The sequence below is a fragment of the Globicephala melas genome, chromosome 5, assembly GCF_963455315.2.
Source record: "Globicephala melas chromosome 5, mGloMel1.2, whole genome shotgun sequence".
In the NCBI taxonomy this organism is placed as follows: Eukaryota; Metazoa; Chordata; class Mammalia; order Artiodactyla; family Delphinidae; genus Globicephala; species Globicephala melas.
In genome coordinates, this window is record NC_083318.1 from 124,488,459 (window position 1) to 124,497,824 (window position 9,366).

Sequence of the window (9,366 nt, forward strand, 5' to 3'; positions counted from 1 at the left end):
GTAGAAAAAAATTTCCCATGACATTCCTTTAAATGGGAAAATTATATTTCTATATTTTTATATAAATTACATTCTTAAGTTGTATAATTGTTATAATTATATAACATAGAATGAAATTCAGGCCTAAAACACATCACAGAGGAACCTTAACCAGCACAAGAAATCTATTTAACCACATTTCTGCAATTCTTAATCTTGGGATTGAAACAGCCCCAGTAGGAAGGCTACTGCCTGCAAATGCTTGACTTAACATCATGCCAATGGATAGATAAGAGCTTACAATGCTGGCTTTAAAGTGTGTGGGTGGGGAAAGCAGAACTGCTTATGATGTAAATACTACAAAAAATGTTTGACGTGATTTTGACAGTGGCACCTTGGTCGGACATGATGGAAAACAGAGCAGCAGTTGTTTCCACTGTGTGTGGATATCTAAAAGGAGAGTTCTACTCTTTTAAAAAAAATCAAATCTAAATGTTTCCTGTTTCATGTATGATTAATGGTGGCTCAAATCCATCCTCACTCAGGAATGAGACCAGAGGAATGAAGGAATCATTGAGTATTCAAGACTCATATTTTTTAAGCATGTATTAAGGATGATTAATTTAGACATCTGAACCAGTCATCTTACTATATTTATAAGATTTCAGGGAACTCTACAAACTTAAAATGTTATTTCTATAACTGCTATTAATATGTTGAAAATAAATTTAAATATATGTATAATTAAGTCCTGACTATAATCTCAAAAGGCATATCACACAATGAATAATCATATATTTTTAATAAATAATACATTCAATATATAATACAATATAGTAATATTTCAGTATACAATGAAAATTAACTCCAAGCACACTGCTTTTTTGTTGCCTTCTTGTTGTTTAATAAACGTTTTCTCATTTACATGTAGTACCTGTTTGCAAATTGCACTGCTTTATCTAAGAAAGTGATGTAAACCATTACGATGCATTCATTTATTTATTTTGAATTTTATTTTATTTTTTTATAAATCAGGTTCTTATTATTTATCTATTTTATATATATTAGTGTTTATATGTCAATCCCAACCTCCCAATTCATCCCACCACCACCCCCATCCCTGCTTTCCCCCCTTGGTGTCCATACATTTGTTCTCTACATCTGTGTTTCTATTTCTGCCTTGCAAACCAGTTCATCTGTACCATTTTTCTAGATTCCACATATATGCGTTAATATATACTTGTTTTTCTCTTTCTGACTTACTTCACTCTGTATGACAGACTCTAGGTCCATCCACGTCTCTAGAGATGATCCAATTATGTTCCATTTATGGCTGAGTAATATTCCATTGTATATATGTACCACATCTTCTTTACCCATTCATCTGTTGATGGGCATTTAGGTTGCTTCCATGACCTGGGTATTGTAAATAGTGCTGCAATGAACATTGGGGTGCATGTGTCTTTTTGAATTATGGTTTTCTCTGGGTATATGCCAAGTACTGGTATTACTGGGTCATATGGTAATTCTATTTTTAGTTTTTTAAGGAAACTCCATACTGTTCTCCATAGTGGCTGTATCAATTTACATACCCACCAACAGTGAAAGAGGGTTCCCTTTTCTCCACACCCTCTCCAGAATTTGTTGTTTGTACATTTTCTGATGATGTCCACTCTAACTGGTGTGAGGTAACACCTCACTGTAGTTTTAATTTACATTTCTCTAATAATTAGTGATGTTGAGCAGCTTTTCATGTGCCTCTTGGCCATCTGTATGTCTTCTTTGGAGAAATGACTATTTAGGTCCTCTGCCCTTTTTTTTTTTTTTTTTTTGCAGTATGCAGGCCTCTCACTGTTGTGGCCTCTCCCGTTGCGGAGCACAGGCTCCGGACGTGCAAGCTCAGCAGCCATGGCTCATGGGCCCAGCCGCTCCGCGGCATGTGGGATCTTCCCGGACCGGGGCATGAACCTGTGTCCCCTACATTGGCAGGCAGACTCTCAACCACTGCGCCACCAGCCCATTTTTTGACTGGGTTGTTTGTATTTTTAATATTGAGCTGCATATGCTATGTATATATTTTGGAGATTGATCCTTTGGCAGTTGATTCATTTGCAAATATTTTCTCCCATTCTGAGGGTTGTCTTTTCATCTTGTTTACGGTTTCCTTTGCTGTACAAAAGCTTTTAAGTTTCATTAGGTCCCATTTGTTTATTTTTGTTTTTATTCTCATTACCCTAGGAGGTGGGTCAAAAAATATCTTGCTGTGATTTATGTCATAGAGTGTTCTGCCTATGTCTTCCTCTAAGAGTTTGACAGTGTCTGGCCTTACATTTAGGTCTTTAATCCATTTTGAGTTTATTTTTGTGTATGGTGTTAGGGAGTGTTCTAATTTCATTCTTTTACATGTAGCTGTCCAGTTTTTCCAGCACCACTTTGAAGAGATTGTACGCTCCCTCTTTGCCCACTTTCTGGAGAGTTTTTATCATAAATGGGTGCTGAATTTTGTCAAAAGCTTTTTCTGCCTCTATTGAGATGATCATATGGTTTTTCTCCTTCAGTTTGTTAACATGGTGCATCACACTGATTGATTTACGTATATTGAAGAATCCTTGCATCCCTGGGATAAATCCCACTTGATCATGGTGTATGATCCTTTTAATGTGTTGTTGGATTCTGTTTACTAGTATTTTGTTGAGGATTTTGTATCTATATTCATCTGTGATATTTGTCTGTAATTTTCTTTTTTTGTAGTATCTTTATATCGTTTTCGTATCAGGGTGATGGTCACCTCATAGAATGGCCATATAAGCACAGAGAAGCAGAGGAGATGATGAATAGAAATACACATATTAGTGGGAGACACACAGAGTGTCTTCCAAAGAGTTTGCCATTGGAAAACTCATTCCTTAAGAAATAGTAGCAGAACTATCAATGTGAATAGTGTACAATTTATTTTATACATTGTGTTCCTCTGATTATGGTATCATCAGTTCCTAGTATAACTGAAAACATATTTTCTAGATACTTAATAAGAAAAAAAAGTTCTATAGCCAATCCCCAACAAAAGTGTTAGTTACTATTCTTTATCAAAATTTATCCAACCTAAAAATGAGATTAAATTTGTGTTAAAAAATGAAAAATTAAAGAAAATAGTCTTTTTTTTTTTTCTCAAAGAAAAGGAAACACATTTTATTTTATTTTATTTTTGGCTGCACTGGGCAGCACGTGAGATCTTAGTTCCCTGACACGGGATCAAACCCGTGGCCCCTGCAGTGGAAGCATGGAGTCTTAATCACTGGACCACCAGGGAAGTCCCTGGGATCACATCTTCATCAGCTGCTCCTCCATTTTCATTATATGAAATTTTATGTATCTGTCTTTGGAGAAAAGCATCAGTGTCAAATCTAGCAAGGAAATATCTGCCCTCAGGACATGAGTCTGAACAAGTACTTGAAAATGTGACAACAGAATTTTCTGATCACATTTTAACAAAGGATTTACTTGCTGATCACTAAGAAGTAAAATTCAGAAAATAGTCCCCCTCCTCTACTGCAAGAATAAATCTATAATAAAACATTTTCAGTCATCCTCTCCCCTCTTCCCAATGTGTGCCCTTTCACGTGCACTTCACTGTAGAGCCAACTGACATCCAGAAGTACTCTGAAAGGCACGTGGCACTGTTGTGTTACTCATGCCTCTGGTACACCTCCCTGGCAGGCAAGTGGAACCTTTTCTGTAGCTTCCCACTTTCAATAGAAATTTATTGAAAATTTTTCTTGATAGCAAAATACTTAAAGATTCCTTCCCCCTGCTCATTCTTCAGTTATCTACTGGAAAATTACAGAATTGAAAAGGTTTTGCCCCCAGTTGTGATCAAAACATGGAATATTGAAGAACATCTGGGTTACTCTAAGTTCTTAGGTTACATACATAGATATGTACAGAGGAAGTTGAACCCCAAGTTCTATTCCTTCCCAAAATGGGTAACAGAAGAAAGGATTTGATTAGCACAGCTGAAGAAAACTGATACTCATTCTATGATAGAGCAAAGCAGGCTTTTTCCACCATAAACTGGTACCACCTTGTTGGTCATAAACCCTGCAGAGATCCAACAAGATGAGCCTCAAATTTCAAAGAGGGTCAGCAGAGAATGCTAAGATAATATGAACAGAAGAGAATGCTGCTAAAGGCACAGAGCAAAGAATCCCAAGGAATTTTTAGTGCCATTTTCATTTAATAAGCCAGTAGTATAGCAACCTAAAGACCTTGGCTGTGATCACACCAGGATGTTTTTATGGTACTGCTGCAGGAAAACATGATGGGCAGCTGGCATCCTCTGGCTCACGGTGCTCAGTGAGCAGCTCCTGCACCAACTCTGTGGAGAGCCTATGGCTGGGGGGTGTAGTGGAGGTATTTCTGGCCAGGTGGGAGCTCTTTGGTGAAGACTCCTTTAGGGAAAAGTTTTTTGGCTTCCTCTTCAGGGATGGTTGGAAGGACCATCACGCTGTCTCCATTCTTCCAATAAACTGGGGTGGCAACCCTCTTTTCTGCAGTAAGCTGGAGAGAGATAATTACTCGGAGAATCTCATAAAAGTTCCTGCCAGTGGTAGCTGGGTAGAGGATGGACAGTTTTAGCTTCTTATCAGGACCGAAAATAAATACCACATGAGCTGTTACAGGCATGCCCTTTTCGTCCTTCTCTGCTGGGTAAAGCATGCCCGACTGGATGGCAAGGTCCTGATTCTTATCATCAATGATGGGAAAAGGTAACTTTTCTGTGGGCTCATCACCATTGTAAGCATTGATATCCTTGCTCCAGGCAAGATGGTCTTCAACACTGTCTACTGAAAGGGCAATCATCTTAACGTTCCTCTTGGCAAATTCTGGTGCCAGCTTGCTGCTCTGCCAAGCTCCGTGGTACACACTGGGGTAAAGTCCCGAGGGTGGGAGAAGAGAATGCTCCATGAGTCTCCCAGATAGTCATGGAAACGGATGCAGCCGATGGTAGTATTGGCCTCGAAGTTGGGAGCCTCGTCCCCAAGAAGGAGCCCTCTGGGCATGGTGGCAGTGGTGACACGGAAGGAGGACTCCATTTTCTTATATAAAATGATTATTTTGATGTAGTGCTACCAAAGTCTTAAATCCTTATGCTATTTTAATACTTTAATCCTTCATAGACTTTTACAATTGAATCCTAAAATACAGTAAACACACACATGTAACTGGTGTGTTGAACAAACATGACTAAAGAAATATAGTCAACACTTTATGAACTCTCATTGTCCTTTCAACATTTATTCATAGAAAAGTTCTCTTGTTGTCAACTTAAAAGAAAAGTTATATGATCACTTTATTCCACGAAACCCTTTGGAATTATTTCATCAGAAATGTCCAGTACAATAGCTTAAATCTTCATGATTCACTGAAAAGTAAAGTTTCTGGGCACTTCTCCCCACAAGCCCCAATCACCCCACTGTTCACCACCAGTATTGCTGAGTAGCAAGTAGGCTGCTTCTTTTTTTATGAAGGGGTATGATTGGCTTTTTCTCTTTATTCTGTTCATAATCCTACTTCATGATTTTAGTCTTTCTTGGGTTAGATTTTGGGGAAAATGGAATACAGAAAATTCTTGTTAACTGGTACTCTGATAAGATAATCTTTATACTCTTTGAGCTTGGCACAGGTTGAAAATTAATCCTGGTCTCCAAGTTGCTTTCCTGGAAACCTCTGAGAATGATTACTGGGACTCTCTGGACAATGCCTGAGTGGACAACCCTATTTGTCCTATATCTGTCCTGCCCCAGCTGCCCCCTCACCCCCCTCACCATCCTACTCCCCATTCCTGAACCCCTAGCTTTCTAGTTACCCACTCTTACACAGTTTCTTGGGCAGGATTCAAGAGGGCTCCATTCTTGCAATTGTTTTTATGTGGCTGATTTTTTTTGTTTGTTTGGTTTTTTGGCTTTTGTTGTTGTTGTTTTTAATGGACAATTCTTATGGTCCTTTCTTCTTCTGAAAAAAAGCAGGCCACCATTCTGCTGCTAACATCACTCTGGGTTTCTTAACCTGTGTCAGGCACATTTTCTAAGTCTCCAGTGTGGGCATACTCTCTGGGTGGTCCCTTTGGGGTCACTGTAAATGGCTGAGACTTACAGTAAGTCCCTCCACTTAACTGGGCATTCTGTATTTTATCTGGTTACTTTATTCACCCTTCCCTTGTGGCTGAGTAGGATATAACAGCACTTCTCTCCAACATATCCTTTCCAAATCTCATTCCAACTTCCCTCTTAACCCGGGCTATATCCCTAAGAGGTAAAGGCAGGGAATTTAGTTCTTGGATTTCTTTTTTTTTTTTTTTCGGTACGCGGGCCTCTCACTGCTGTAGCCTCTCCCGTTGCGGAGCACAGGCTCTGGACGCACAGGCTCAGCGGCCATGGCTCACGGGCCCAGCCGCTCCGCGGCATGTGGGATCTTCCCGGACCGGGGCATGAACCCGTGTCCCCTGTATCGGCAGGCGGACTCTCAACCACTGCGCCACCAGGGAAGCCCGGATATTTCTTTTGATTAATGCATTTTGGTACATCCCACAACTCATTAAGTATCAAAAATCTATCTTATCTCAGTGTCTCAGTTGAAACTTTAAATTTAGCTTCCTGGTTTAATAAATGTGATATATTGTACCTTTATGGGATAATTTTAAATCCTCTAAAACTTCATAAATTTTAAAGCACACTGTGTAGCCATTTACTATTATAACAGTCTTTGATTATAATAATTTTATACTTTTATTTTATTAATACGTTTATATATATTATACTTATGTGCATTTATATATTAAATTTATATAGCTTATAATTTATATAGTAATTATAATGTTTTAATCTAATGCCTCAATTCTTCCAGGAACTGCAATAGCCCCATTCTTTCTGGAATTGCCCCTTTCCTTGTTACAGCCAAGATCTTCTATGACTGTTCCTTAGTCCTTTTGACTGCCCCAGTATGGGTCTGTGACCAAAGTCAAGTGAACCTGAGTCACAGTTACAGTCACAGTCACAGTCAAGCCAATCATTGTCCATTGGTAATTTATAGCAAATCTGAGAAAAATCAGTTAAACTAAACTTCACCATATAAAATTCAGAAGCTGTAATTAATCATATGTTTCTAGAGATAACAGGATTTTAATAACAGATATGGAAGCATCTGAGACTCTGTTCCATTTATTTCTGTGGTCTAGGTGCCGCTCTTGACCTTCTCACACATGGGATGTTTGATTTTTCTTTGTTTATTAGACTGACAAGTGACATTTTTTGTCTAATCTAGTTGGAGTTACAATCAATAGATACAATCAATCAATTGTATCTTACCTTACAATCAATAGATTGCTTAAATGTTGCAATTCAATTCATTATTTTAATATTGTGTCCAACAAAATATTACCAAGGCTTTTACAAAATGTCATAAGTTAGGGAAGATGATAGGTTTAAAATAGCTAAACTAAAATAACTGGTCCTATTTTAGGAATATAGTTAGAAGAGAGAGAAATAAAAGAGCACCGCAATAGACACAGCTAATACTTGAATTCACCCCACACAAATATTCAATCCACAGAATATTTATAAAGCCATTATTAAAATGGGTGGTAATACCTGAGTAGAACTGTAATTAAGATAAGGAAATAAAAACTAAGAGTATAAGTTCTAAAAATTCTTAAACAAATCATCAAATATTCTTAGCAAAACTTTTTTTAAATATATATTTTACATAAGGAATTAAAATTAGAATGAAAATCCCTTTATATATGAACATTGAGCAATGGCATTGTTTGATACTTTGTGTGTGTGTGTCCCTAAACCACACTTCTCACAATGACAGGCAAATAATTGAAAACGTACAATTACCTACTTTATCTTCGTTTTAGCATTACATCCAGTCTTGGCTCTAAGAAATATTTTAGGCAAATGGTTTGGTAGTCTATTCTTTGCCTCTCTCAGAGCTTTTCCCCTCATTTCAATAATGTCCCTCCAATAGCTTCCTAGTTCTCTTTTGCTGTCTTATTTTCTGTGGCACAGATACTTAATCGGTTACTTCTGCACCAGTCTTGACCCTAAGTCTACAGCCACCCTTCTGCATTATCACTCACAATAGTCAGCACATCATGACATAATCAGGTGTGAATCAAGTAAATCACCTTTACAGACATTCAACTACAGTGTCTTCTTTTGCAGGCAACACACTGATGATATAAAATTTTGCCTATTTCACAATTTTTATTTCCATTTTTATATTATTTTATTCATATTTTCTAAACAGAGGAAAAACTGTTTCCTCTTTCAGATCTACCATTTTGCAATAAAGTTCACATAATTTTATGAAAGGACCTTAACGTATAGAATTAACATATAATTATACTTTACTTAATATTTATCAAGTTTGTTATATATCTTCCTCCATTCCTTCATTCATAAAAGAAATAGAAAATAGGATGTGAGATGGTATTAAAACATATATATTGTAAACACGGTAGAAAGCTGCAAATATTCCAATTGAAGAAAGAAGTGTAAAATACCTGTATTCTGAAGAAACCAACATGCAGCTGTATTAGAATGATATTTTTCTGTGGTGTTCACACTCATATTAAAAATCAAGAAAAATGTAACGGTAAAAATATGGAGCCCTCTAAAAAGAACTTTGCCTCTAAAAGAACAATAGAGGGGAAGGAGGTGATGGGTAATGACATATTCAAAAGAAAAGAAGGAATACAAAGCAAAATAGCTAGTGAAACACAAGGAGGGAATCAAGATTCTCCAGTGGGGGTAAACTTAACATCAATCTGCTTGACATATGAAAGTCACACAATTGGGGATGGGAGATATTACAGTTAACAAAGTACTTTTAATTATTATTGCAGTATGGATATAGAAAATAATAGCTGTCACACAAAGGGACTTTGAAAGGGCCCGACTTTAACATAAATGAGCTGAGGTGAGGGGAGGAGGTCTCCTTGAGAGAGCAAGCATTAGGAACTCATGCTTTAGTTAAGTAATTAACGTAGCAGCGGTCTTCACACTGACCATTTCAAAGCAAAAAATGAAGCAGGTAGCAGGGGTGGGTGGTTATGGTACATGGCATTTAATTTCTCCCACTATACTTGAAAAGAGAAGAATTCAAGATTATTTGTAAATTAAGCTAATTAATTTTACTTACAGGAAAAAAGAAAAAAAAAATGAAAGAGAAAAAAGTTGCCTATCTGCGTAGTCTGTATTTTGAAAAACAATTTCCAATTTTGTTTCTCTTATTTATTTAGCTATCAGATACATAGTGTTCTAATTTCTACTTTTAGTTTAAAAATTATTACAGAATTGATATATTATATATCAGTGGTATGGT

The 9,366-nt window shown here is 37.0% G+C and overlaps 1 pseudogene; it reads right to left on the minus strand.

Moving 5' to 3' along the window:
- Window positions 1-4,167: 4,167 nt before the first annotated feature.
- LOC115858172 (peroxiredoxin-6 pseudogene) lies at window positions 4,168-5,041 on the minus strand (annotated as a pseudogene).
- Between the last annotated feature and the right edge of the window lie 4,325 nt (window positions 5,042-9,366).